At 40.2% G+C, this 27,294-nt stretch overlaps 1 protein-coding gene across 3 annotated transcripts in view; it reads left to right on the top strand.

Annotated features, from left to right (window-relative positions):
• casr (calcium-sensing receptor) overlaps positions 1 to 27,294 on the top strand; it is a 102,413-nt gene that overhangs the window by 4,278 nt on the left and 70,841 nt on the right. For 2 of the 3 annotated variants that reach the window (XR_015758852.1, XM_043700976.2), the window contains exon 1: positions 22,075 to 22,301. The exons of the other annotated variant lie outside the window; for it this stretch is intronic. The gene's annotated coding sequence lies outside the window, so the exon portion shown is untranslated. Of the gene's footprint in view, positions 1 to 22,074; positions 22,302 to 27,294 lie in introns of those variants that run through there. 3 annotated transcript variants of the gene reach the window in all.

Raw genomic sequence — 27,294 nt, 5'->3', positions numbered from 1 at the left:
CATTTATATAAATGACAAAAAGTAGTGGACCCAGCACCAATCCTTGTGGCACTCCACTGGTCACAGGCCTCCAGTCTGAAAAACAACCCTTCACCACCACCCTCTATCTTCTACCTTGATCTGTATCCAAATGGCTAGTTCTCCCTGTATTCTGTGAGATTTAACCTTGCTAACCAGTCTCCCATGGGGAACCTTGTCAAACGCCTCACTGAAGTCCATATAGATCACATCTACTGCTTTGCCCTCACCAATCCTCTTTGTTACTTCCTCAAAAAACTCAGTCAAGTTTGTGGACATGATTTCCCACACACAAAGCCATGCTGACTATCCCTGATCAATCCTTGCCTTTCCAAATACATGTACATTCTGTCCCTCAGGATTCCCTCCAACAATTTGCCCACCACCGAGGTCAGGCTCACCGGTCTATAGTTCCCTGGCTTGTCCTTACCACCCTTCGTAAACAGTGGCACCACGTTAGCCAACCTCCAGTCTTCTGGCACCTCACCTGTGACTATCGATGATACAAATATCTCAGCAAGAGGTCCAGCAATCACTTCTCTAGCTTCCCACAGAGTTCTCGGGTACACCTGATCAGGTCCTGGGGATTTATCCATCTTTATGTGTTTCAAGACATCCAGCACATCCTCCTCTGTAATATGAATATTTTGCAAGGTGTCACCATCTATTTCCCTACCTTCTATATCTTCCATATCCTTTTTCACAGTACATACTGATGCAAAATACTTGTTTAGTATCTCCCTCATTTTCTGCGACTCCACACAAAGGCCACCTTGTTAATCTTTAAAGGGCCCTATTCTCTCCCTAGTTATCCTTTTATCCTTAATGTATTTGTAAAACCCTTTAGATTATCCTTAATTCTATTTGCCAATGCTATCTCATGTCCCCTTTTTGCCCTCATGATTTCCCTCCTAATTATACTCCTACTGCTTTTATACTCTTCTAAGATTCACTCGATCTATCCTGTCTATACCTTACATATCTCCATCTTTTCCTTCCAAATCTTCTGTTTGGTTTGGAATACTTTATTATAACATTTGGGTCAGTTCACAGTTCATGGTACAAAGGTACTTGGATTTGGAATTGAAACATTGACTGACTACACCTTGGGCATTTCTGTGGTTCATTCTTTTATTGTAAATCCAAATTTTGTTTGCTTCTCAAAATTATCAACAGTATTTCTCTACTCATTTCTCTGGGTTACAGTTCTTCTTCCATACTATTGCTTCTGAACTGTATTTAGATGATCATGCAAATTTTTCAACATTATATCCTCCATTTTCTGTCATACTTTCAATTGTTCCCTTTTGTTGCTGGAAAGGGATGCTTTCCTGGGGAATTGTTTTTAGGGCTTCCAACACTTTTTTCTAACAGTGTATGTTTTTCCACAAATTTATCTCCCATCAAAACCAGAAGTCTATCTACACATGATACATTGGCATAGTCCAATAACTTAAACACTGATTTGACAGTTTCCAAATGAAATTTCTGCAAACAACCGATTCAATTCCATCATGACATTTCCATGGCACTAATCTTAGTCTTTCTAACTTTCTATCTCCTTGAAAGTGGCCACACAAGTAGAAAGGGAGGTACAGAAGACGTATGGTGTACTTGCCTTTATTGGTTGGAGAATGGAGTACAAGAATCAGGATATCATGTTGCAGCTTGAAAAGACTTTAATTCGGCCACATTTGGAGTATTGCATTCAATTCTGGTCACCACATTACAGGAAGGATGTGGAGTCTTTGGAGAGGCTACAGAAGGGGTTTACCAGGATACTGCCTGGATTAGAGGGTATGAGCCACAAGGAGAGGCTAGAAAAACTCAGGTTGTTTTCTCTGGAGCAGCAGCGGTTAAGAGGAGACGTGACAGAAGTCTATAAAATTTTGAGATGCATAGACAGGTTTGATGATCAGAATCTGTCTCCCAGAGTTGAAATGTCTACTAATAGGGGACGTGTGCATTTAAGGTGAGAGAGGGAAAGTTTAAAGGAGATGTGAGGGGCAAGCTTTTTACGCAGAGAGTGGCAGGAGTCTGGAATGCGCTGCTAGGGATGGTGGTTGAGGCAGATACAATAGGAGCATTTAAGGGACTTTTAGATAAGCACACAAATTTGCAAGGAATGGAGGGATATGGACCAAAGGCAGGCAGAAGGGATTAGTTTAATTTGGCATCATGTTCAGCACAACATTGTGGGCTAAAGGGCCCATTCCTGTGCTGTACTGTACTGTTCTATGTTCGATGTTGTGACCATACCTCAGTCAATAATTGAATGTTTTGCGAAATTTCATTGATGAAAGTTTTCAAACAGTCCAAATATTCACCTATGTTTACATCATCAGGCTTCAATTCCAAAAGAATCTTTTCTTCTTATTCAGCTTCTGTATAGTAACAAAAAATGCCAAGGCTGTACCTTGTTTCCTGTTTGGTAAAGAGGTAATCCAGATCCACATTGTAACTTCATTCTTTCACGGTCTTGTATTATGGACTAGGCCAGACCATTCAAAACATTCTTAAGCAGGCAGACCATAACTTTGCAATTTGTTTTGGTAAGTGTACAGTGAAAATTACCCGCATTAAGATAGCTAGATTGACCACTAGATTTTAAAACAGACAAAAAATGTATTCACAAAATTACAGTATGGAACACAAAGAACAGAATCAAGAACCCCTGTAGAACTCAAACTATCCAACTGGACTTAATTATGCTGTTCCGAATATACACAACAGTCCCAATAAGCAAACTCCCTTTAAAAAACAGTGTGAATGGATCACATACTTACAGGTTAAGGTTGAAGGGCAGAAAAGAGAGAGAATTTCCATACAGCTTCCTGTTGAACTCCTCAACCAGTTCAAGTCTGAACTGAAACTGTTCAGCCCACTCCCCTTTCATTATACAGGTCAATGTCATTCTAAAGCATGACCACTTTGGCCAGAAGTCCCATCTATTTACATATAAACAAAAGGCCTCTCAAAATCCTTTTAATTTCTGTACCAAACCAGACTGATTGGAGCCCAGCCTGGTTTGTTGCCTCTCTGAAAAAAATATCAAGGACAGAGTCTCCTTGAGCCAAGGAACAGCTTTTAGAAAAAAAGGGACTAGCTTTGTGACACTTGAAGCTCATTTTCAGAATACAGATCATCATACTCCAAAAACTTACATTTTGGCTCACCCATCCTTTGCCACCAATATTCTACATTTGGAGATAACTGTTTTTAAACAGAGTCCATGTTCACACTTTGAGTGAGAGCTGTATTTTAGTTAACCACAATCCATGAAACTCACACTCCACTGACTACTAGCTCTCCATATTTATACAACTATTTAACCCCTAATTAGTAGATACACAACTGTTCCCTCATTCCATTGAATATTAGACATTTCTTCAGACCATGTTAGATGATAACAACCTCCAAAGAACTCTAATGCTCAAACTCAGCCTGGTAAAGACAAAAATGTTCAGTCCCACTAGCAAATGCCAGTAGTATTGAAACAGACATTTTAACTCCTTGTCTTGTGTTTTCTTCAAAGTGAAAAACACAAAATCTGTCTTAGTTTGGGACATACTCCACAGGCTTGTTGTTGAGCAGTGGTCATCAGTCCCTTGGTACCTTCATAGTCACAAGAGATCTCAGTCTCATACATTCCAACATTCCTCTTACCCACTTTGAAGGCTGTTGTTGGAAGTTCCCTTTGCATCAATAGGTGTAACATTCCATTCTGTCCATTCAGATGACCATTTAATTTATATCTGCACCCACTTTTGGTTGTATTAGTGCTCCTTTAGAAGATACTTTTGGAATTAGAAGTTAAAAATGTTCACTGTGCTTCTCATTTCTGTCCTGTAGTGAAGACAGGAGTGACACCTGAAACAAAAATTCAGTGTTAGCACTGAGGTGCAAGGAACCCTTGTGGGATGAAGCTGTGCCCAACTATTATACAAAAGAGTTTGCTATCCGTAAGGCAATAGGTAACTTTCAGAAAATGTGCTGATGTAGGGGACAGTTATAGAGCAGCAAGACAAGTAACTACTTTCACAAAGCAGTTAATGAGAATAACAGCCTACAATAGAACAAAAGCCCAAGGTATCCCAAGGGGAAATGGTGATCCAGACTTGACCTCTTCATAGAAAGATATATATGCTAATGAATACCTCACTAATTTTAAGCTTAATACAGGAGTGAGTTCATTATATCATCAATGTATCACAGTTGGAGAAACATTGTTTACAGTCTATACCATGCAAATACATGGACTAGATATCACACTTAATGATAAAAGATATGTTATAAGTAACTCTGCAATGTATGGTTTGTCAGACATATTATGCATATTTCTCAATCACAAATTCTTAGATTTGAGGATAAATGTATATTTAGATCTGAAACTTCTTCAAGTGGCCAAAGGAGCCAAATTAATGCAAGTCAAGAAAATGCTATTCAAGAAACAGTCAGTTATGGAACAACTGCTCAAAGAAGAAAAGATCAAAGAAATTTCAGTTACTAAACCAACAGTCAAGGGACAGCCATAGGATTTCATAAGATTTCCTGAGAAACCCAAAGTCAGAATCCACTGAAATTATGATGTAACAAATTTGCATTAAACTGTTAGCAAGCCAGAAAACTGTGCCTATAAGGGGTTGGCAGAAATGTTTTCTACCCCTGTCAACATTGTTCAACAGTGTCCACTCCTATCGACAGTGAGTTCAGACTGCATAAATCAACAACATTTGAGGAAACACCAATGATGAGGTATCAAATGAGCTACACTTATGATTTGGAGATGCCGGTGTTGGACTGGGGTGTACAAAGTTACAAATCACACTACACCAGGTTATAGTTCAACAGGTTTAATTGGAAGCACTAACTTTTGGAGCGACGCTCCTTCATCAGGTGGTTGTCCTGATGACCACCTGATGAAGGAGCGGCACTCTGAAAGCTAATCCTTCCATTTAAACCTGTTGGACTATAACCTGATGTCGTGTGATTTATAACTTTGAGCTATCACTTGATCTCATTTTTGAATCCTCATCTATTGCAAGTCAGACTGCAATCCAACTTTATAAACTGACAGTGATCAATGAGGTTGAAAAGACACAAATTCAATCAGAACATTTTATTCCTGTATCTTCTCAGGAAGAATCGTCAGTATCAGTGACAGAGATTATGTCAAATAAGAAGCAGTCCTCAAGCAGTATGGAGTGAACTTATTGTTTTCCTCAGAATGCCATCACTGAGAGTGAATGAAAGCAGCCATCCTAAATAACAATTAGAATTTAAAATTCTATATACTTCAACATAGATTTGCTGGAAAATTGAGAATAAAGTTCTGCTGACTCAGTTTGAGGATGTGATGCATGCAATTCTATGGAAAGCACCACTGCAATGGGATGACTCAGTGTCTACAGACTCAGGACATGGTCAAGAAGAAGTTGCCTGGCACAGGAATGCAAAATGTTGTCAAGCCAAAGCTGCCAGATTCATAGATCCATATGAATAGCAAAAAACACTTTTCCAGAAATCCAAGATACAGCAAAAAGTAAAGTATGTGTTTCAACTCTGTAAAGGTAATAACAGTATATTTCTGCAGGAATGATATTCCCAGCAAAGAGTATGGTCCTAAAGGAAGAATGCTAAATTGGGGGAATGCCGACTATACCAAAATTCGGCAGGAGCTGGGGAATATAATTTGGGAGCATCTATTTGAAGGGAAATCCATATTCGATATGTGGGAGGCTTTTAAAGAGAGGTTGATGAGAGTGCAGGATAGGTATGTTCCTGTGAAAATGAGGGATAGAAATAGAAATTAGGGAATCATGGATGACAGGTGAAATTGTGAGACTAGCTCAGAGGAAAAAGGAAGCATACATAAAGGTCTAGGTGACTGAAGACAGACAAAGATTTGGAAGAATATCAGAAATGTATGACCAATCTGAATTGAGGAATTAAGAGCACTAAAAGGGGTCATGAGATATCCTGAGCAAGCAGGGTTAAGGAAAATCCCAAAGCCTTCTATTCATATATAAGGAGCAAGAGGGTAACTAGAGAAATGGTTGGGCCACTCAAGGACAAAGGAGGAAAGATATGCATGGAGTCAGAGAAAATGGGTGAAATTCTTAATGAGTACACTGTTGTTTGTGATATACATAAATGATTGTACATCATTTGATTTGGAGGAAGGTGTAAGTTGTCCCATTAACAAGTTTGCAGGTGACACTAAAATTGGTGGAGTAGCAGATAGTGAAGGGGACTGTCAGAGAATACAGCAGAGTATAGCTAGATTGGAAAGTTGGGCACAGAAATGGCAGATGGGGATTCAATCTAATCAAATGCGAGGTGATGCTTTTTGGAAAATCCAATTCAAGAGTGAACTATACAGTAAATGGAAAAGTCCTGGGGAAAATTGATGTACAGAGAGATCTGGGTGTTCAGGTCCATTGTTCCCTGAAGGTGGCAACGCAAGTTGATAGAGTGGTCAAGGAGGCATACAGCATGCTTTCCTTCATCGAACGGGGTATTGAGTAGAAGAGTTGGCAGGTTATGTTACAGTTGTATAAGACTTTGGTTCAGCCACATTTGGAATACTGCGTACAGTTCTGGTCACCACATTACCAAAAGGATGTGGATGCTTTGGAGAGGATGCAGAGGAGGTTCACCAGGATGTTGCCTGGTATGGAGGGTGTAAGCTATGAGGAGAGGTTAAATAGATTAGGATTATTTTCATTGGAAAGAAGGAGGTTGAAGGGGGACCTGATTAAGGCCTACAAAATCATGACAGGTGTAGACAGGATGGATAGCAAGAAGCTTTTTCCCAGATTGGAGGACTCAATCACTGGGGGTCACTAGTTCATAGATGGTGGTGGGTGCTGGGAATGTGTTGCCAGCAGAGGTGGTAGGGGTGGGAATGATAGCACCATTTAAGATGTATCTAGACAGATACATGAATGTGCAGGGAGCAAAGGGATACAGATCCTTAGAAAATAGACAGCATGTTTAGATAGAGGATTGGGATTGGAGCAGGCTTGGAGGGCCGAAGGGCCTGTTCCTGTGCTGTAATGCTCTTTGTTCTTTGTTCTTTAAATAAGAGGTCCCCAAGCTTAAAGGGATTTATAGACCCCATATTGTCACGAACAGAATCAATGTCAACAGTCTTCAACCCAGTGATTTATCAATCACCCAGATCTAAAAATAATTCTCTCTAGGAGAACAGAAAAACTTACAATGTGCGAAATTAGTGCCTTGAGGGGAAATGAGTTAGTGGGAAATGTAATTCACATAAATGTATAGAATAGGGAAGAAAGGTCGTGGAGAGATGTTAAAATAGGGTGTACAGATCTGAAAGGGTTAATGCTGAGGAATGCATTAAACATTTCCCAATCTGATGCTGTCATATGTACCTGGGCTAAGAGAAGAGCTCTGTATCACAAGAGAGTGAAACCTAAGGGCAGCACGGTGGCTCAGTGGTTACCACTGCTGCCTCACAGCACCAGGGACCTGGGTTTGATTGCAACCTTGGGCGACTGTCTGTGTGGAGTTTACACATTCTCCCCGTGTCTGTGTGGGTTTCCTCTGGGTGCTCTGGTTTCCTCCCACAATCCAAAGATCTGCAGGTTTGGTGAATTGGCCATGTTAAATTGCCCATAGTGGGGTTAAGTGCTTAAATCAAATGTACAGTGATAGGCTAGGGGAATGGGTCTGGGTGGGTTACTATGTGTGGAGTTGTTGGGCCAACTGGCCTGTTTCCAAACTGTAGGGCTTTTATTCTATTCCAATATTGAGGCCTCCCTCACTGTTAAAGTATCAATCTAACTTCTACCCTAGCTGCTATAATGCAATAAACTATATTTGTTTCACACTGGAGCCTCTTCTCATCAGACAATTAGGTGTCTTTTCTCACTAGACCAAGCAGGCTCTGTCGATCCTATCTGGAAAGAGAATGGTGGCAGTAAATCTACCAGATGGATCCTACAGCACGATAAACTGCGATAAGAATTCATCACCTGACATGACCCACTTGGGAAAGTGCACAAAACTTGAGCAAAACTACTTCAGAATCATAATAAAAGTTGAAAATTTATCAAGTTTCTCTAAGTTCACCATTTTAACTGTCTGATAGATTCGGGTTAACAACAAAATACTGACTAGGTTTCTGTAGTTAACATGAAGTACTTTTTATTATAAGTAAATTAATTCTAACTACAGACAAACAGAAGTATGGATTATCATCATATAACTTTACTAACTGAAAATCTAACCTTGCATACATATGCAGAAAGACCCAGAAAAATAAATAAACCAGGGATGTTTTGGGTGGAGGAAAAACTATTGGGAAAACACAATTCAGGGAGCAGTCTTTTAACAATTAACAGTAAGATGTATCTCATTATGTATCAGCATGATGCACCTCAGATTGCCATGGAAATAGTGTTTGGTATTAATAAGCTTTCTAAAGAGGTCTACACTTCAAGACAATTCTTCACCTTGCTTTGATCCTCAACCAGTTTGTCTAAAATCACACTCCAAAAGATGGTGGCAGCCATGGGATCGACTACTTGGAAGATTACGGAAGCAGTAAAGCTCAAAAAGCAGACCTGAAAATGTCCAAGAGACAATTTTAAAAATTCACTCTTCCAAAGCATCATGAGTACAGCTTTAAGACCGGCTAGCAGCCAAAAGAGCCACAGAGCTGAAAAGCTGCAGGGAAGGAAAGAACAGAAAACTTCTGCAGTGAAACTACTGAAGTCATTTTCAGTACAGTCAATCCCTGGGTTGTGAACATGTTTTATTCTGGAGTCCATTCGCAAGTCAATTTGTATGTAAGTCAGAACACAATGCAGCCATTCAGTAGGCACAGGGAATGTTTGTATATCAGGTCTTTAAAATTACACCCCTGTATGGCTCAAATTCATAAGTATGAACATTTGTAATTTGGACGTTCATAAATTGGGAACCCTGTAATAAGGAAACAAACCTGTAAGGGGAAAGAAAAAACCTGACAACAATAAACGACCAATAGCAGCCAAGGAGATAAATGTAGATCAAACACTTGTGAAAAGAGGTGGATCAGCGCAGATTGGATCCCTTAGAGAAACATTCCAAAAGCCTAAGGTGGAAAGCAGAGTTAATATTTTGGGCAGTGATTTAGCAGTTTTCGACTATTTACTTGATGGCAAATTTATCAACAATTTAAGAAAGAGTTAAGAAATTTATTCAGAAAAAGGCTTCAGGTAATCAATCGAAAAGATCAGAAATAAAGACCATTCCCTGGAATTGGAATTTTAAGGTACTGGGGAAACTGAAAGGTCTGAAGTTGGAGAAATCACTTGTCCAGAATTGACTACACCAAACAGTTCTGAAGGAGATAGCTGAGGAAACTGTGGTAGCATTGGTGATAATCTTTCAGGAATCACTGGAGTCACAAAAGTCCCAGAGGACTAGAAAATGGTTAATATAACACGCCTGTTTGAAAAAGGAGGGAGGCAGAGGACAGGAAACTACAGGCTACAAGTTAGCCTAACATTGGTTGTTGGTAAGATTTTAGAATCCGTTAGTAAGGATGAGATTGCAGAATATTTGGAAGTACATGGTCAGCACGGCTTTGTCAAGAGGAGTTCATGTCTGACAAACCTGTTAGAATTCTTTGAGAAGGTAATGAGTAAATTAAACAAAGGAAAACCAGTGGTCATGATGTATTTGAATTTCCAGAAGGCCTTAGACAAGGTGCCGCATAGGATGCTACTAAATAAAATAAGAGCTTATGGTGTTATGGGCAAGGTACTGGCATGGATAGAGGATTGGCTAACATGCAGAAGGTAGAGTGTGGGGGTTAAAGGGCTCTTTTTCAGGATGGCAGCTGGTGTCTAGTGGTGTTCCGCAGGGATCTGCGTTGGAACCACAACTGTTAACGTTATATGTTAATGATCTGGTTAGAAATCACATAATACCAGGTTATAGTCCAACAGGTTTATTGGAAATCAAGCTTTTTGAGCACTTTATCAGGTGTAATAATTTCTGACCTTGTCCACCCCAGTCCAACACCTGCACCTCCACATCATCGTTAATGATCTGAATGAAGGAACTGAGGGCACTCCTGCTAAGCTTTCAGATGACACAAAAATTGGTGGAAGGACAGGTGGCATTAAGGATGCAAGGAGGCAGCAGAGGGACTTGGACAGGCTAGGAAAGAAGTGGCAGAGAAGTGGCATTTGGAATGCATTGCGGGGAAGTGTGAGGTTATGCAATTTGGTAGGAAAAATACAGGTATAGACTAAATGGGGAAAGGCTTTGGAAATCTGAAGCACAAGGGACTTAGGAATCCTAGATCAGGATTCTCTTAACATTAACATACAGGTTCAGTTGGCAGTAAGGAAGGCAAATGCAATGTTTGCATTCATTTTGAGAGGGCTAGAATATAAGAGCAGGGATGGAATTCTCCCCACTTGCCTGGATGGGTGCAGCTCCAACAGCACTGAAAAGCCTTGACACCATCCAGGACAAAGTAGCATGCTTGACTGGCACCACATCTTCAAGCATCCAGTGCCTCAGCCATTGATGATCAGCAGCAACACTGCGTACGATTGACAAGATGCACTGCAGAAACTCACCAAAGATGGTTAGATAGCAACTTCAAATCCATGACCACTGCCATTTAGAGGACACCTGGGAACACCACCACCTGCAAGTTCCCCTCCAAATCACTCAGCCAGTCTGGCTTGGAAATACATTACAGCTCTTTCACTATCCTGGGATTCTCTCCCTAAGGGCATTGTGGGTCAACCTGCAATACATGGACTGCAGCAGTTCAAGAAGGCAGCTCACCACTACCTTCTCAAGGGTAACTGCAAACAGGCTATAAATGCTGGCTGGCCAGCAATTCCCATGACCTGTGAGTGAATATACAAAATATCTACTACTGAGGCTCTGACCAGACTACATTTGGCACATTGTGAGCAGTTTTGGGCCCAGTATCTAAGGAAAGATGTGCTGGCATTGGACGTGTTTACAAGAATGATTCCGGGGATGAAGAGGTAATCATATAAGGAGCAATTGAGGACTCTGCATCTGTACTCAATGAAATTTACAAGGATGAGGGGGATCTCATTGAAACTTACAGAATATTGAGAGCCCTAAATACAGTGAATATAGAAAAGATGTTTCCACTAGTAGGAGAGACCAAGACAGAGCCTCAGAGTGAAGGGATGACCCTTTAAAATTGAGATGAGGAGGAATTTTGTCAGCCAGAAGGTGGTGAGTTCCACAATGAGTTCCACACAGTCATTAGCTTCTGGCTGAAGAAATTCCTCCTCATCTCAGTTCTAATGTTTTGAATGCATTGCAGGGCTGTGGAGGCTAAGTCAATGAGTTTATTTAAGATAGAGATAGAGAAGTTCTTGATTAGGAAAGAAATCAAGGGCTACAAGGAGAGGATAGCAGAATGGGGTTGAGAAACATATAAGCTATGATCAAATAGCCCAGCAGATTCAATGGTCTGGGCTGAATGGTCTAATTCCATACATGTATCTTACAGTTTAATGGTCACAGCAGCCATCTTTGATTCAGAATTACAACAATGTTTCAAACAGCAAAGACTTAACAATAATTTTAATCAATAAAGATACAAGGCAACAAAGTGAGTATTATAAAAGGAGATCAAATCCTAATTATCATTATTCAAATCAGGAAAATAACCAACACCTTCAGTCAGCTAATGCAACAATACTAATCAGTACTGATCTTTTCCCCAGAGAAATGGTGAAAGGTTATCAGATCCATTTTTACAAATGTGGCAAGTACAATTCCTAAGGTTTTGAGCTACTTCAGCAATGTACTGCAAATCGAATTCATACTTGTCTACTAAATGGGAAGAACATCAAATCATGTGTTACATAGCCAGCAGATCATTGAGAAACAAATTACTAACAGTCCTGGTATTCCATTTGGAGTCCTTTTGCAAGTCAAATTGCATGCAATTAGAACACAATACAGGACAATAGAAAGCTTGTTGTTCGTAACTACAGGAAATTTTTGTGTGTCAAAGTCTTTAAAATTACAACCATGTGCGGGATTGCATTCATAAGTACGAACATTTCTAAACTAGACATTCACAAATCAGGGAATTCTGTATATCTGACAGCCTCATAACAGGTTTTGATCAATATTTCACTTCAAGGACAAATAAAAAATGAGATAAGGTGAGTCCAGAGACTGTATGTTCCTGTTAGGGTGAAGGGCAAGGCAGGTAGGTATAGGGAAGGACTAAAGAAATTGAGGTCTTGGTCAAGAGAAAGAAGGAAACATGTGTCAGGTATAAGCAGCAGGGATCGAATGAATCCCTCAAAGAGTATAAAAGAAGTAGACATATGCTTAAGAGGGAAAACTGGACTGCAGAAAGGGGGCATGAGATAACTTTAGCAAACAGTGTTAAGGAGAATCCAAAGGTATTCTACAAATGTATTAAGGATAGAAGAGTAACTAGGTAGAAAATAGGGTCCCTTAAAGATCACCAAGGCTGCCTATGTGTGGAACCGCAGGAGATGGGGAAAATACCAAACAAGTATTTTACATTGGTGTTTACTCTGGTGAAGGGTATGGAAGCTGGAGAACTTGGGGAAATAAATAACAAAATCTTGAAACATGTCATATTCCAGAGGAGGAGGTGCTGGCTGGCTTAAAATGCATAAGGTGGATAAATCCCTGTCACTGATCAGGTTACCATAGAACTTTGTGGGAAGCAAGGGAAGTGATTGCTAGGTCCTAGATATTTGTATCATTGATAGCCACAGGTGAGGTGCCAGAAGACTAGAGGTTGGCTAACGTGGTGTCACTGTTCAAGAAAGGTGGTAAGGACAAGACAGGGAACTGTAGATCAGTGAGCCTGACCTCGGTAATGGGCAAGATGTTGGATTTACCTGTATTTGGAAAGACAAGAACTGATTAGAAATAGTTAACATGGTTTGTGCATAAGAAATCATGTCTCACTAAATTAATTGAGTTTTTTGAAGAAGTAATGAAGAGAATTAATGAGGGCAGAGTGGTGGAAGTAATCTAAATGGACTTCAATAAGGTGATCATCAGGTTCCCCATGGCAGACTAGTTAGCTAGGTTAGATCATATGGAATATAGGAGTTACTAGCCATTTGGATAAAGAACTGGCTCAGAGGTAGAAGACAAAGAGTGGTGGTGGAAGGTTGCTTTTCAGACTGGAGGCCTGTGACCAGCAGTGTACAATAAGGATTGGTCTGAGTCCACTGCATTTCGTTATTTATATAAATAGTTAACATGGTTTGTGCATAAGAAATCATGTCTCACTAAATTAATTGAGTTTTTTGAAGAAGTAATGAAGAGAATTAATGAGGGCAGTTTGGTGGAAGTAATCTAAATGGACTTCAATAAGGTGATCATCAGGTTCCCCATGGTAGACTAGTGGATGTGAACATAGGAGGCATGGCGAGTAAGTATGCTGATGACATCAAAATTGGAGATATAGTGGACAGTGAAGAAGGTCACCTCAGAGTACAAAGAGATTTGATCAGATGGGTCAATGGGCCAAGGAGAGGTAGATGGAGTTTAATTTAGATAAAGGCAAGGTGCTGTATGTTGAAAAGGCAAATCAGGGCAGGACTTATACACTTAATGGTAAGGTCCTGGGGAGTGTTGCTGAACAAAGAGACCTTGGAGTGCAGATTCATAGCTCCTTGTAAGTAGTCACAGGCAGATAGGATAGTGAAGAAGGCATTTGGTATGTTTACCTTTCTTGATCAGTGTATTGAGTATAGGATTTGGGAGGTTATGTTGCAGCTCTGTAGGATACTGGTTAGGTCACTTTTGGAATACTGCGTGCAATTCTGGTCTTCCTGCTATAGGAAGGATGTTGTGAAACTTGAAAGGGTTCAGAAAAGACTTACAAGGATGTTGCCAGGGCTGGAAGGTTTGAGTTATGGTGAGAGGCTAAATAGGCTGGGGCTACTTTCCTTGGAACATCAGAGGCTGTGGCATGACCTTATAAGGGTTTATAAAATCATGAGGGGAACAGATAGGTTGAAGAGCTAAAGTCTTTTCCCTGTGGTGGGGGAGACTAAAACTAGAGGGCATAGGTTTGAGGTGAGAGGGGAAAGATTTAAAAGGGACCTAAGGGACAACATTTTCATGCAGGGGGTGGTGCACATATGGAATGAGTTGTCAAAGGATGTATTGGTGGCTGGTGCAATTACAACATTTAAAATACATCTAAATGAGTATGTGAATAGGAAAGGTTTAGAGGGATATGGACTAAATGCTGGCAAATGGGACTAGAACAATTCAGGATGTCTGGTTGGCACGGACAAGTTGGACCAAAGGGTCTGTTTCCATGCTGTACATCTCTATGACTGTAAGACACTGGCAAGATCATGCTTCACCAGCAGATATCAACTTTCATCGGAGGTTTTTCACTGTTTGCTGAGGTGGTCCTTTTTGCTTGTAAGGACTTGCTGTTCCTTGATTTCCTTCCCCAAACACTTTCACTTGTTTGGAGAAGGTACAGTGAGATTGGCTGACTTTTATAAAGTCTCTTGCTTATAGATTAAGAGCCATAGTTTACAGCAACTGCTGCAGCAAAGTAAACTGCAGGATTAGGTTCTTTTAAACACTGCAGATGAATGAAACAGAATTTGCTATGCAAAGATCTGAAACAAAATCAGAAATTGCTGGAGAAAACTCAACAGGTGTGGTAACATGCATGGAAAGAAAGCAGAACTAAAGTTTGGTGACTCTTTGTCAGTCACGAGACTCAAAACACCAACACTGCTTACTTCCCACAGACCTTCATTAATTCACAAGACAGTGTTAATTTTGTTTCTGAAAGCTTTCCCATCATGAGGAAATCTCATTACCCTTAGTTGCTGGGTCTGTTATCAAAACCTTTGTCTTAAAAAAAACATAATGTTTGTAATTCTCCAGTTCTTTAATACCACCCTTATATCTGAGAACAATTGGCAGATTACAGCCAGACTATACTATTTCCAAACTTACTTCCTTCAGTATCTTTGGATGCAGTAGATCAGATCCTGTTGGCTGATTATAGTTAAATATACAGCCTTCCTAACCTCATTATCAATTGTTAACTCATCCAGCATCGTAACTATCACTTCTTCCACTCATACTTTAGCAAAATGACTCACTTAGCACCTCAGCCATGTACCTAGCTATATTTTTAAAACTCCTTTTTCATCCCTTATCTATCATACACTTTTACTATACTCATTTAAAGCTCTTTCATGTTATCTGCAGTTACTTTTCACTATTTATTTGCTTCTCTTATTTCCTTTTCACTTCCACTTTGAATTTTTAAAATTCAGCCTGGTTCTCACTTGTATTATCAATTAAACGTCTAGTATACATAACCTTTCACTGCTTCATCTTTACACTGTCTTTCCATCATTGAAGGAGGTCCAAGTATGTTTGCTGCACCTTTTCACCTTGTGGCAATATACTTCAATTGTACACAAAATATTTCCTTTCTAATGGCAGCTCATTGTTCTGTTAACCTTTGTCTGACCATCTTTGATTTTGATTTATCTGAATCAGGTCTGTTCTCATCCCACTGAAATTTGAAATTAAGCATGCTTTACTTTAGATTTTTCTTGTCATTTTCCATAGCTTACCCAAATATTGTTAGACAATGATGTCTGATTCTTAGTTGTGTTGACGTAACAAGTAATTAAGCAGATGATTGAAGCTAAGTGATACACTATTTGACTAGGTCAAAATAAAGAGTTAATAGCACTTAATAGCCTTTGCATGTAAATTAATCAATTAGAAAACATGGATGATTTATTGGTGGTGGTTAATTGATTAAAAAGAACCATGGGTGATTTGGTAACGAGAAAAAAGTTCAGTTGTGTATCAGAGCAGTTCTGGATATAAAAAAATGAAGGGGTAGGAAGTGGGGTTGGAGTGTGGAAGGAGTGGTAAGACTGAGTAGTCAATAAACTTGATCCATGTGTCTTGATTTCTTGCTTACTGATTGGCTTGGATATTAATTGACATTGATAGCACAGGATGGTTGCCTAGAGGTAAAATTTGGTAGCTAAGAGTTCTTTCTCAAACAGAGAATTGTAATTTGAGTTATGTTGGAGAAACCAAGTGTAGTGTCTGGCTATGACTTCCCATAGATAAATTGTGAGGCTGAACCTTATGATCAATGGGAAAATAAAGTGATATGTGAGCATGGGTTATGTCTTCACCAAGGGGAAAAAAAAACAAGGTATGTCACTTCTTAGTAGAAGCAAAATTAGATATAAAATATTCAGAGTTAGAGGCTGAACAATTTTAATATTGAGGAAAGTTTGGAAACTCTATGATAAATTATGGAAAAATACATAAGGAAGTTGTATGTTTAAATGTGTGAGACATGTTCAGAAATAGATAGATAAGATAGATATCCAAAGAAGTACCTATATATTGTAATTCAAATGAATTCAGTGCTTAGCTTTAAATTGGACTGTGGATAGACTCCAGTCAAATCTTCAGAACAAAACACTTTTTTAGAAAAATCCTGGGTAGACATTCATTCCTAACAGACTCAAATAAGATATTAGCACTAGCATTAATAATGGAAGTTTCCATGGTAATGTGGCACAATGCTCAGCTATAGGGTAAAAACATCAATGCAAAAGGAAAATTATATCTCCTATTCTCACTCCTCTTACATATCTGGCAATTATAACATATAACAACAGGTAATAGAATATAGTCAACAACTGTTTTAGATGCAATTTGAAATGCCACTATGCAATGAATTGGCCTGTATGGAATATCAAAATTAAGCATGACAGCAGTTTTGGAAGGATAAAATTGTGATAATGATCAGGGCAAAGGGAATTGTGCAAAGTTACCAGAAACTTCAGCTCAGTAGTGGATCTTTTAGTTGCCAACTCAGTCAATTGTGATGTTTGGACAGTGGACATATGTCTATAGTGTGTAATGTGGATTTAAGATGTTACCTAGATTCTTTAAGCAGTAAGAACCAAATTAAGGCTATGAATTTGAGAGTCCTACCTGCTTTAGGTTTAGGGATGCCAATGTGTTGAAAGTACTAATAAGAGTAGTGATTTTCCCATAACATAGCAGGGGTAAACCCCTACATCAGCATAGATGCAGTGTCAAGGGAAATACCCTTACTGCTGAGCAGGCCACCTATGTAAGAGACTCAAAATAAATTGGACAGTCCATATCAATTGGTTTTTGGAAGGAATCCAAAAATTCCTTTGGTAATGTGTGGTCATTGCCTGGCTTGGGGATGGTCTAAAGGTACTTTCATTTTTTCTGAGTACTTGAATAGGTTTACCTGATTTTACTACCAAAGTGGATAACCTCACAAATAATCATCTGCCATGCATTTTCCAAATTTGTTGCACTGAAGCATCTCTGCATCCCCCTTATAGTTCTGCATCCCCCTTACAGTTCATTATCCCTCCCAACTTTGTGTTGCCTGCAATTTTGGAGACATTACATTTAGTTCTCTCACTGAAAACTTTTAAAAACCATGAAAAGCTGGAGCCCAAACACTGATCCCTGTGGTGAAGGTGAAGTTGTCAGTCTTGTTGGATTATAGGCCTGCTCTCTCATCAGAGAGAGAAAGAGCAAGACGACTGGTAGTGGTTTAACCTGACGGTCATCATGCCTCAGGTGAAGGGAGAAGTTGATAAACAAAGTACTTCATCATAACCTCAATCGATAAGGGTATTGAACCTTACTCATATATCCTCAAAATGTCGATTCTCCTGCTGCTTGGATGCTGCCTGACCTGTGCTTTTCCAGCACCACACTCTCGACTCAAAAGATTCCAGTAGATTTGTCAAGCACCGCTTCCTTTTTGTAAATCCATGCTGACTCTGTCTGATCTTGTCACTGTTTAAGCACTCTGCTGTTAAACTTTCTATGATGGACTCTAGCACTTTCCCTACTTTTCCAGACCCAGTGATCTGTAATTCGCTGTTTTCGCTCTAGCTCCTTTTTTAAGTAGTGGGTTATGTTAGTTACTCTCTAATCCATAGGAACTCTAATCCATAGTCTATTAAATCTTGAATGATCACCACTAATTTCTCCACTATTTTCTTAAACGCTCTAAGATGTAAATTATCAAGCAGTAGGGATTTATCAGCCTTTAATCCCAACAAATTCCCCAAAATCATTTCTATACTAATACTGATTTTCTCAGTTCATCCCTCAACGTGAGGCACTGTTCCAGAACATCAAATGTAATTCTTCTTTATGAAGACAAATTCAGAACATGTATTCACTGTAATTGGTCTGACATCTCTCTGCTTTCTGTTATAACTTCCCCTGTTTCTGAAAAGGACAATCCCTTTGTTCTCCTTTGCTGAAGTATAAAGTACACCCAATTCTCAAGACTGTTGATTTTTGGGTCAATTTGGATGCCCTTGGATCTAATAGTATCCCTAAGTTCCCTTGTTAACCATTGTCGAGCCACCTTTCTAGTTTTAATTTTTGTACCAGACAGAAATGAACAATTGTTGCAATTCATCCTTGTGTTCCTTAGAGGATTAGTAATGCAATCATTTATCAACTCTTTAAATCATGTTTCCCATTTATCATAGCCAGCTCACACCTCACAGCATTGTAGTTTCCCTTATTTAAATTCAGGATGCTAGTCTCAGAGTCACTATCATCACTCTACATCTTAATGAAAATAATCTATCATATTATGTCACTCTTCCCAAGATACCTTGTGCAGCTAGATTGCGAATTATTCCTTTCTCATTAAACAATATCCAATGTAGAATGTCCTGTTTTCTAGTTGGGTCCTCAATGTATTATTCCAGAGAACCATCTTGTACATATTCCAGAACTCCCACTATTCATTGCTGCCAATTGATTTGCCCAATCTATTTGGGGATTAAAGTAACCCATAATTATAGCTTTACCTATATTGCTTGCAATTAGAGAAGCTGTCCCTTAACTTCAGGCTGTTCATCTGGAAGAAATGATCTCACCAATTGCAAAGAGTACAGAATGACTATCAGCCCCAGAGGTCTCCCATTCCCCAGAATCTGAAATAGATAAGTAATAACAGTTACGATGGTAACAACACTTATCATGGGAACAACACTTCTTGGAGAGGGAACATAACCTAGGAACAGATTCTAGAGGAACCGGCAAAGAAAATACATACAGATACCATTAAGAGGCATATGTTGTTTAAAACTTATATACCATTGCATCTGCAGAGACTAACGAAAATGGAACTGACTCGGGGTGGCAAGGTGGTTCAGTGGTTAGCACTGCTGCCTCACAGCACCAGTGACCCAGGTTCAATTCCAACCTCAGGCAACTGTCTGTGTGGAGTTTGTACGTTCTCCCCTGTTTGTGTGGGTTTCCTCCAGGTGCTCCGGTTTCTTCCGACAATCCAAAAATGTGCATGTTAGGTGAATTGGCCATGTTAAATTGCCCATAGTGTTCAGGGATGTGTACGTTAGATGCATTAGTCAGGGGTAAATATAGGTTAATAGGGTAGGGGAATGGGTCTGGGTGGGTTACTCTTCAGAGGGTAGGTGTAGACTTGTTGGGCCGAAGGGCCTGTTTCTACACTGTAGGGAATCTATGATTCAAGACAACAGTTTTGACTCAGGAATGATTATTTTCTTTGTGGGCGGGGTGGAGGAGAAGCAGGCCGGAGTGGGGGGGGGGCCGGGGGGGTGCCAGGGGATGGGGGGGTGAGCGGGGAGTGAGCCTAGTAGAGGGGAGGAGAGTGAACCTGGCACAGAGGGGAGAGCGAGCTTGGCGGGAAGGGGTTATTGGGAGCCCAGTGTGGGGGGGGGAGCTAACCCAACCGAGGGGGCATCTAGTCCAGTGGGTGGGGGGTTGAGCTTAGCAAGGGGAGTAGCCAGCCCAGTGGTGAGGGAGTGAGCCCAGCTCTGGGGGTGGGGGTGGGGGGGTCAGGGGAGTGACCCCAGCAGGGGTATGAGGAAACCAAAGTGAGCCAGTGGGCTATTGGGGTAGGGAATGGTAAGAACCAGCCTAGTTGTTGGGAGGGAGGGTGTGGGGGAAGAGCTGGCCCAGCTGAGAGGAGGGTTAGCCAAGCAAGGGTGGGGGGAGAGCTAGCTCAATGTAGGGAGAGTGAGCCCAGCTTAGGGTGGGGGGGGGGGGGGGTGCTTATGTTAGCGAGCCCAGCTGGGGGGCATTTGTGAGCCTAGCAGAGTTTGGCGGGGTGGGGGGGGTGTTTAGTGACAGGTGGAGCAAGCCTAGTGGGGAGGAGCATGAGCCCTGAAGTGGTGTCAGCAAGGTAGGCCTCGTGGCAAAATCTGGCAACTGAGGTTTGGCAACTGCATGGTTGACTTGGGTCCGATGCTGGCTGCAAAGAATCGGTGGCAACATTGACTGCAGCGATAGTCTCTGATGCTGGTGTGCCCAGCGTGGATGGTGAAGATGAATGGGCCCAAAGGCAAAAGATGCCACCTGAGGTTTGGCAACTTCAGTGTTAGTTGGGTCTGGCAAGGCAGTGGTGGTTCTGAACTGGCTCAGAACTCATACATAGATGGACTTCTTTTTAAACTTTATCTTTTCATTCTCTCTTATTCTTAAACTATAAAAATGGTGCTGGATTATGGTGAAAAATGACAGCTTTTCACTGTATTTTATTGTATTTCAGTATAAAATACATGTATCAATAAATCATTCATTCATTCATTCATTTGAAAGCGGGATTTTTAGAGAAATTCAATAATTAGTGTTCTGGCTGACTTGCCATGCTCCTCCATGCTGGGGTCACTCTCTCCTCTGTGCTGGGCTGAGGAGATTGTTACAGATTTGTCATGATCAGTTTATATATTTTCAGTATCACCAACAAAGTTTGCATTATCAGGAACTGTATCTTTGTATTTTAAACAGCTTCTATCTGCTTGGCAAATTTTAACAGGGGAAAATGTCCCAAGGCTCTCGGAATCATATGATCAGACACTTAAGGGCTAAAAACAGCAAATCAAGTTTACTGAGAAGTCAAATTTAAACAGACCTAAATAATGAGCAGTTCATAGTCAGGTGACAACACATCATGTAATTCACATTCCAGAAGAATAAAAGTCAACTTTAACAATGTTCTCTAAACATATTTTAGGAATTTTAATGCAAAACATTTTGGTGATGAATGAACTCCGTGGATTTCTTTGTTGCTCTGATATTAGTTCAGCAAGGGGTGAACCAAGTTAAGTGCTAATCTGGATTATATAATTCTGTTTCACTCAGGAGGGTGTCTTTCACAGTGAATCAGATCCTTCTTAAAGGTTTCAAAGATGCAAGTGCTGTCTGAAAGAATTCATGTTTGAAGTACAGTAGGATATGGGCTTCTCCTTGTTGAAATGGTCAATGCTGAAAATGACCTCTGTCTTGTGTCAGCTAAGCAACTTACATAATAAGAGGTCAACATCTACATCTTAAGTAAGAATGTAGATTTGCTCAAATCCTCCTTTGCATTTTTCTTGCCATGCTGTTGAGAAAATTTGAAGATTGCTCGGAATTCAATTAAAAATTGCTAGACTAGTTAAAAACATATTCAGAATATAACACTAACATTTAATGACTTCAAATGAATAGTGCATTCAAGATTTGTTCGTGGTTGGTAATGGTGGTACTTGTTACTTTAAGTATTGAAGTAAGTGATTTTATGTAATGCCTCAATGAAGGAAACACGTCTGTTAGTAATTAACCAAAACGTTTTGCAGTCCTCAAAAACAGGGAAATACAGTTCTATAAAAATACATTTCAAGTCTTACTTGATGTGGGTCAATGTGTTCCTTGTCATAGTGTCTAGAGGCAGATGAACCACTTTTGACTATTAAAGTACAAAAAAGAGCCACACATTCCAGTTTGTTGAGTTGCTTCATAATTTATCTGGCAGCAGAAGGAAATACAATGCAATGTGGAAATATTTGACGTAGATTACTCCCTGCCTCTTTCAGAAAAATTGAAATACAGTGTGGCAATTTTCCACACTGACTCATAGTCTGGCTTAGTGCATGAAAGACATTTGTTTGAAATCATAGCTAAACTGTATGTTTAGCGTTACTTTTACAACTTGTAGTTTATGTGGTGCTCCTTGAATGTTGAATTCTTCATTCTAACCAATCCATCTGCTCAACATCACACTGATTTCTTGACCCATATATTTTCGGAAACAAAGGTAGAAGCGCAAAGTGGATCAGCTACCCAGGACTTTAAACCAGTGGTCTGTGTGCCTTTATTTATCATTGAGGTGAAGCTTTTTTGGAATTAGTGTGAATAAGGTAAGTTATGTTATCCACCTTTTATTGTCTATAACCGAAAGAGATCTTTGTGCTTAAGATTGTCTCAACTAGTTCTATTCTTCTGATTCTATTTAATTCAACTTTACTTTTCAATGTTTCAGACATTTTTGTGCTTGAGAATCCTTTACTCTTCATCCACCAATTGTTTTAAGATCCCATGCAAAATCAGCTTTAATCATTTTCCCTTTTTATCTAACATGCACAGTATTTTAATTGGATATACATTCATATTTTTACCTTCTGAAGACTAAACAATATATACTCACGTACAGAATAATCACACAGATGGGAAAAGTGTAACAAATATAAAGTGAAAATGTCTGGAATTAACAACTAAGGCATAGATGCAAACAAAATAAATCTGAATATTCTTGGCTGGACTGTATATTGTAGAGTTTTGTGAATAGTAGAACTGTCCGGAGTGACTTTTACTGCAGTGAATACACTCAGTCATAAATCGGTTCAGAATGATCGAGTCAGAGGGCCAGCTGAAGGCTCTCCAACACATAATGGAGGATGAAGCAACATCTGAACCGATCACTCTAAACTTTGGTCACAACTTAGTTCAGAATTCTTTTAGGGTTAACACACAGATTCATTTAGCAGTTAGGAGGCCAATAGAATATTGACACTCATTTCAAGAGGGCAAGAATGCAAGAGCAGAAATGTACTACTGAGCTGTATAAGGCTCTGGTCACACCGCAATTAGAATATTCAGGGCAGTTTTGAGCTCTGTATCCAAGGAAAGATATTGGAGGGGTTCAGAGGAGATTTGCAAGAATGATCCCAGGGATCGCATGAGGAGCAGTTGACAACTCCGGGTCTTTACTCAATGCAGTGTAGAAGGATGAGGGGAAAGGGGGGTGATTTGATCGAAACTTACAGAACACTGAGAGGCTTGGACAGAGTGGATGTGAAGAAGATGTTTCCGCCAGTAGGAGAAACTAGGACCATGAGGCACAGACTCAGAGTGAAGGGACAAACCTTTAAAACTGAGATGATGAGGTATTTCGCCAGTTAGATGGTGGCTGATCTGTGGAACTCATTACTGCAGAAGACCCTGTGGGCCAAGTCAGTGAGTATATTTAAAACAGAGATAAATAGGTTCTTGATTGGCTAGGGGATCCAGGATTATGGAGAGAAGGCAGGAGAATAAGGTTGAAAAACATATCAGCCATGATCAGATACCACAGCAGACTCGATGGGTTGAATGGCCTAATTCTGCTTCTATATCTTAGTCTTATGGCCAAAGAGTGGGGAAATAGCCGGCGTGTTGTGACAGTATTTACAGTAGAGGAAGAGGTCAGCAAGCCTGACATCCTAAGGAAACTAATATTTCTTCAGGGTCAATGAGTCATCAAACAAAATAAAAATGCAGGACAAATTGCCATCACTAGATGCTTTGTATCCAAGGGATGTAAAGGGGATGAGCAAGAATATTGCAAATGTCCCAATTGTATTGTCCTAAAGTTCTCTCAGTTCAAGATCTGTTGTTTTAGATTGGAAATTGTGTATGTCGTTCTGCTACTTAAGGAAGATAAGAAGGGAAAATCTGTCTATAGCTATGGATTTGATGAGTGGGGAACTTGAAAACTTTCAGCTGTTTAGAGAGTGGGAGCAATATAGTTCTGTAAAGGCTACATTTTGTCTAACAAATACAACTGAATGTTTTGAAGAGGTGGATAAGATAATGGAAAGGGCAGTATCTGGGGATATTATTAATCTGGATTTTATAAAATTGCTCATAACAGACTCCCAGCTAATATTCTAGCTCTTAGAATTGGAGGCCGAATTTTAACCTGGTTAGAAAATTAGCCAAGCAATAAGGAACAGAGAGTAGTGATAATGGACATTATCCTAATTAGACAGAATATGATACATAAAGCTTATGTTTTATGCCCCATCAGATCAGGAATGAAAATGAGTGGGCGCAAAACAGCACTCCTGACCTCCAACCCTCCCCATGCCAGACGAGAAATAATGGCAGAGGGGTGATAAAAATCCATCTTTTGGGTGGCAATTAAACCAGCTAATAGTCTTTTTATCATGTGGCTGACTGAAGTTTTCCACTTAACTGCTCGGAACCCACAAGTCAGTTTAATTTGCCAACTAGCCATTAGTTGTTTGTGCGATGAAGGTTCATAATATATTGACGTTATATTTGGAACTTATGTACTAAGGTGAAGGGAAAATGGAATTTCGTTTTCAGTCCTCCAAAGATCTGATTTGTTTTGTTTTGGAAACAGCTGCAAATCATTTTAAATGATGAGCTTAAAATGGCATTTGCAAAGTTGTTAAAAGTTCTAAAAGTTGTTATTTTGACCAAATGACCAGCTAACTACCTAGGAGATACTGTACTTGATAAGGCTTTTGCAGACTTGAATTTTACAATTCAAAAAAAGAGCATAAGCCAGAAGTAAGTTCACACAGAGGTAAAAGTTCATACAAGTGCTCTTAGTAACAGCCTCAAAGCAGTCATTGCTGAGAAAGGTCCTGAGGAAATAGGAGTCTCGGTGGTGCAATCAGTTAGTGCAGTCGGCTGTTAACCAGAATGTTACAATCTGAGACTGGTACAGTTGAGAACAGAAGCGAGTCAAACAGTCAAGGCAGGCAGGGACAAAGTAGGACTAATAAATTAAACTGCATTTATTTCAATGCAAGGGGCCAAACAGGGAAGGCAGGTGAACTCGGGGCATGGTTAGGAATATGGGACTGGAATATCAGAGCAATTACAGAAACATGGCTCAGGGATGGACAGGACTGGCAGCTTAATGTTCCAGGATACAAATGCTACAGAAAGGATAGAACGTGAGGCAAGAGAGGAGGGGGAGTGGCATTTTTGATACGGGATAGCATTACAGCTGTACTGAGGGAGGATATTCCCAGAAATACATCCAGGGAAGTTATTCGGGTTGAAGTGAGAAATAAGAAAGGGATGATAACTTTATTGGGATTGTTTTCTAGACCCCCTAATAGTCAGAGGGAAATTGAGAAACAAACTTGTAAGAAGATCTCAGCTATCTGGAAGAAAAATAGGCTGGTTATGGTGGGGGATTTTAACTTTCCAAACATAGACTGGGACTGCCATAGTGTTAAGGGTTTATGTGGAGAGGAATTCCTTAAGTGTGTACAAGACAATTTTCTGATTCAGTATGTGGGTGTACCTACTAGAGAAGGTGCAAAACTTGACCTACTCTTGAGAAATAAGGCAGGGCAGGTGACTGAGGTGTCAGTGGGGGAGCACTTTTGGAGCCAGCGACCATAATTATATTTGATTTAAAATAATGATGGAAAAGGACAGATCAGATCTAAAAGTTGAAGTTCTAAATTGGAGAAGGGCCAATTTTGACGGTATTAGGCAAGAAGTTTCAAAAGCTGATTGGGGCAGTTGTTCACAGGTAAAGGGACGGCTGGAAAATGGGAAGCCTCAGAAATAAGCTAACGAGAATCCAGATAAATTATATTCTTGTTAGAGTGAAAGGAAAGCCTGGTAGGTATAGGGAATTCTGGATGACTAAAGAAATTGAGGGTTTGGGTAAGAAAAAGAAGGTATAAACAGGATAGATCAAGTGAAACCTTAGAAGAGTACAAAGGAAGTAGGAATATACTTAAGAGGGAAGTCAGGAGGGCAAAAAGGGGACATGAGATAGCTTTGGCAAATAGAATTAAGGAGAATCCAAAGAGTTTTTACAAATACATTAAGGACAAAAAGGCAACTAGGGAGAGAATACGGCCCCTCAAAGATCAGCAAGGCGACCTTTGTGTGGAGCCGCGGAAAATGGGGGAGATACTAAATGAGTATTTTGCATCAGTATTTACTGTGGAAAAGGATATGGAAGATATAGACTGTAGGGAAATAGGTGGTGACATCTTACAAAATGTCCAAATTACAGAGGAGGAAGTGCTGGATGTCTTGAAATGCATAAAACTGGATAAATCCCCAGGACCAGATCAGGTGAACCCTAGAACTCTGTGGGAAACTAGGGAAGTGATTGCTGGGCCTCTTGCTGAGATATTTGTATCATCGATAGTCACAGGTGAGGTGCCGGAAGACTGAACGTTGGCTAACGTGGCGCCACTGTTTAAGAAGGGTGGTAAGGACAAGCCAGGGAACTATAGACCTGTGAGCCTGACATCGATGGTGGGCAAGTTGTTGGAGGGAATCCTGAGGGACAGGATGTACATTTATTTGGAAAGGCAAGGACTGATTAAGGATAGTCGACATGGTTTTATGCATGGGAAATCATGTCCCACAAACTTGATTGAGATTTTTGAGGGAGTAACAAAGAGGATTGATGAGGGCAGAATGGTAGATATGATCTATATGGACTTCAGTAAGGCGTTCAACAAGGTTCCCCATGGGAGACTGATTAGCAAGGTTAGATCTCATGGAATACAGGGAGAACTAGCCATTTGGATACAGAACTGGCTCAAAGGTAGAAGACAGAGGGGGGTGGTGGATGGTTGTTTTTCAGACTGGAGGCCTGTGACCAGTGGAGTGCCACAAGGATCGGTGCTGGGCCCTCTACGTTTTGTCATTTACATAAATGATTTGGATGCGAGCATACGAGGTACAGTTAGTAAGTTTGCAGATGACACCAAAATTGGAGGTGTCGTGGACAGCGAAGAGGGTTACCTCAGATTACAACAGGATCTTGACCAGATGGACCAATTGGCTGAGAAGTGGCAGATGGAGTTTAATTCAGATAGATGCAAGGTGCGGCATTTTGGGAAAGCAAATCTTAGCAGGACTTGTACACTTAATGGTAAGGTCCTTGGGAGTGTTGCTGAACAAAGAGACCTTGGAGTGCAGGTTCATAGCTCCTTGAAAATGGAGTCACAGGTAGATAGGATAGTGAAGAAGGTGTTTGGTCTGCTTTCCTTTATCGGTCAGAGTATTGAGTACAGGAGTTGGGAGGTCATGTTGCGGCTGTACAGGACATTAGTTAGCCCACTGTTGGAATCTTACATG

This window comes from Chiloscyllium plagiosum, unplaced genomic scaffold (genome assembly GCF_037043375.1).
Source record: "Chiloscyllium plagiosum isolate Xiang-an unplaced genomic scaffold, Cpla_swu_hap1 HiC_scaffold_12, whole genome shotgun sequence".
Lineage (NCBI taxonomy): Eukaryota > Metazoa > Chordata > Chondrichthyes > Orectolobiformes > Hemiscylliidae > Chiloscyllium > Chiloscyllium plagiosum.
The sequence above is the reverse complement of the archived record's forward strand: the minus strand, read 5'-3'. Positions and strand labels throughout refer to the sequence as shown.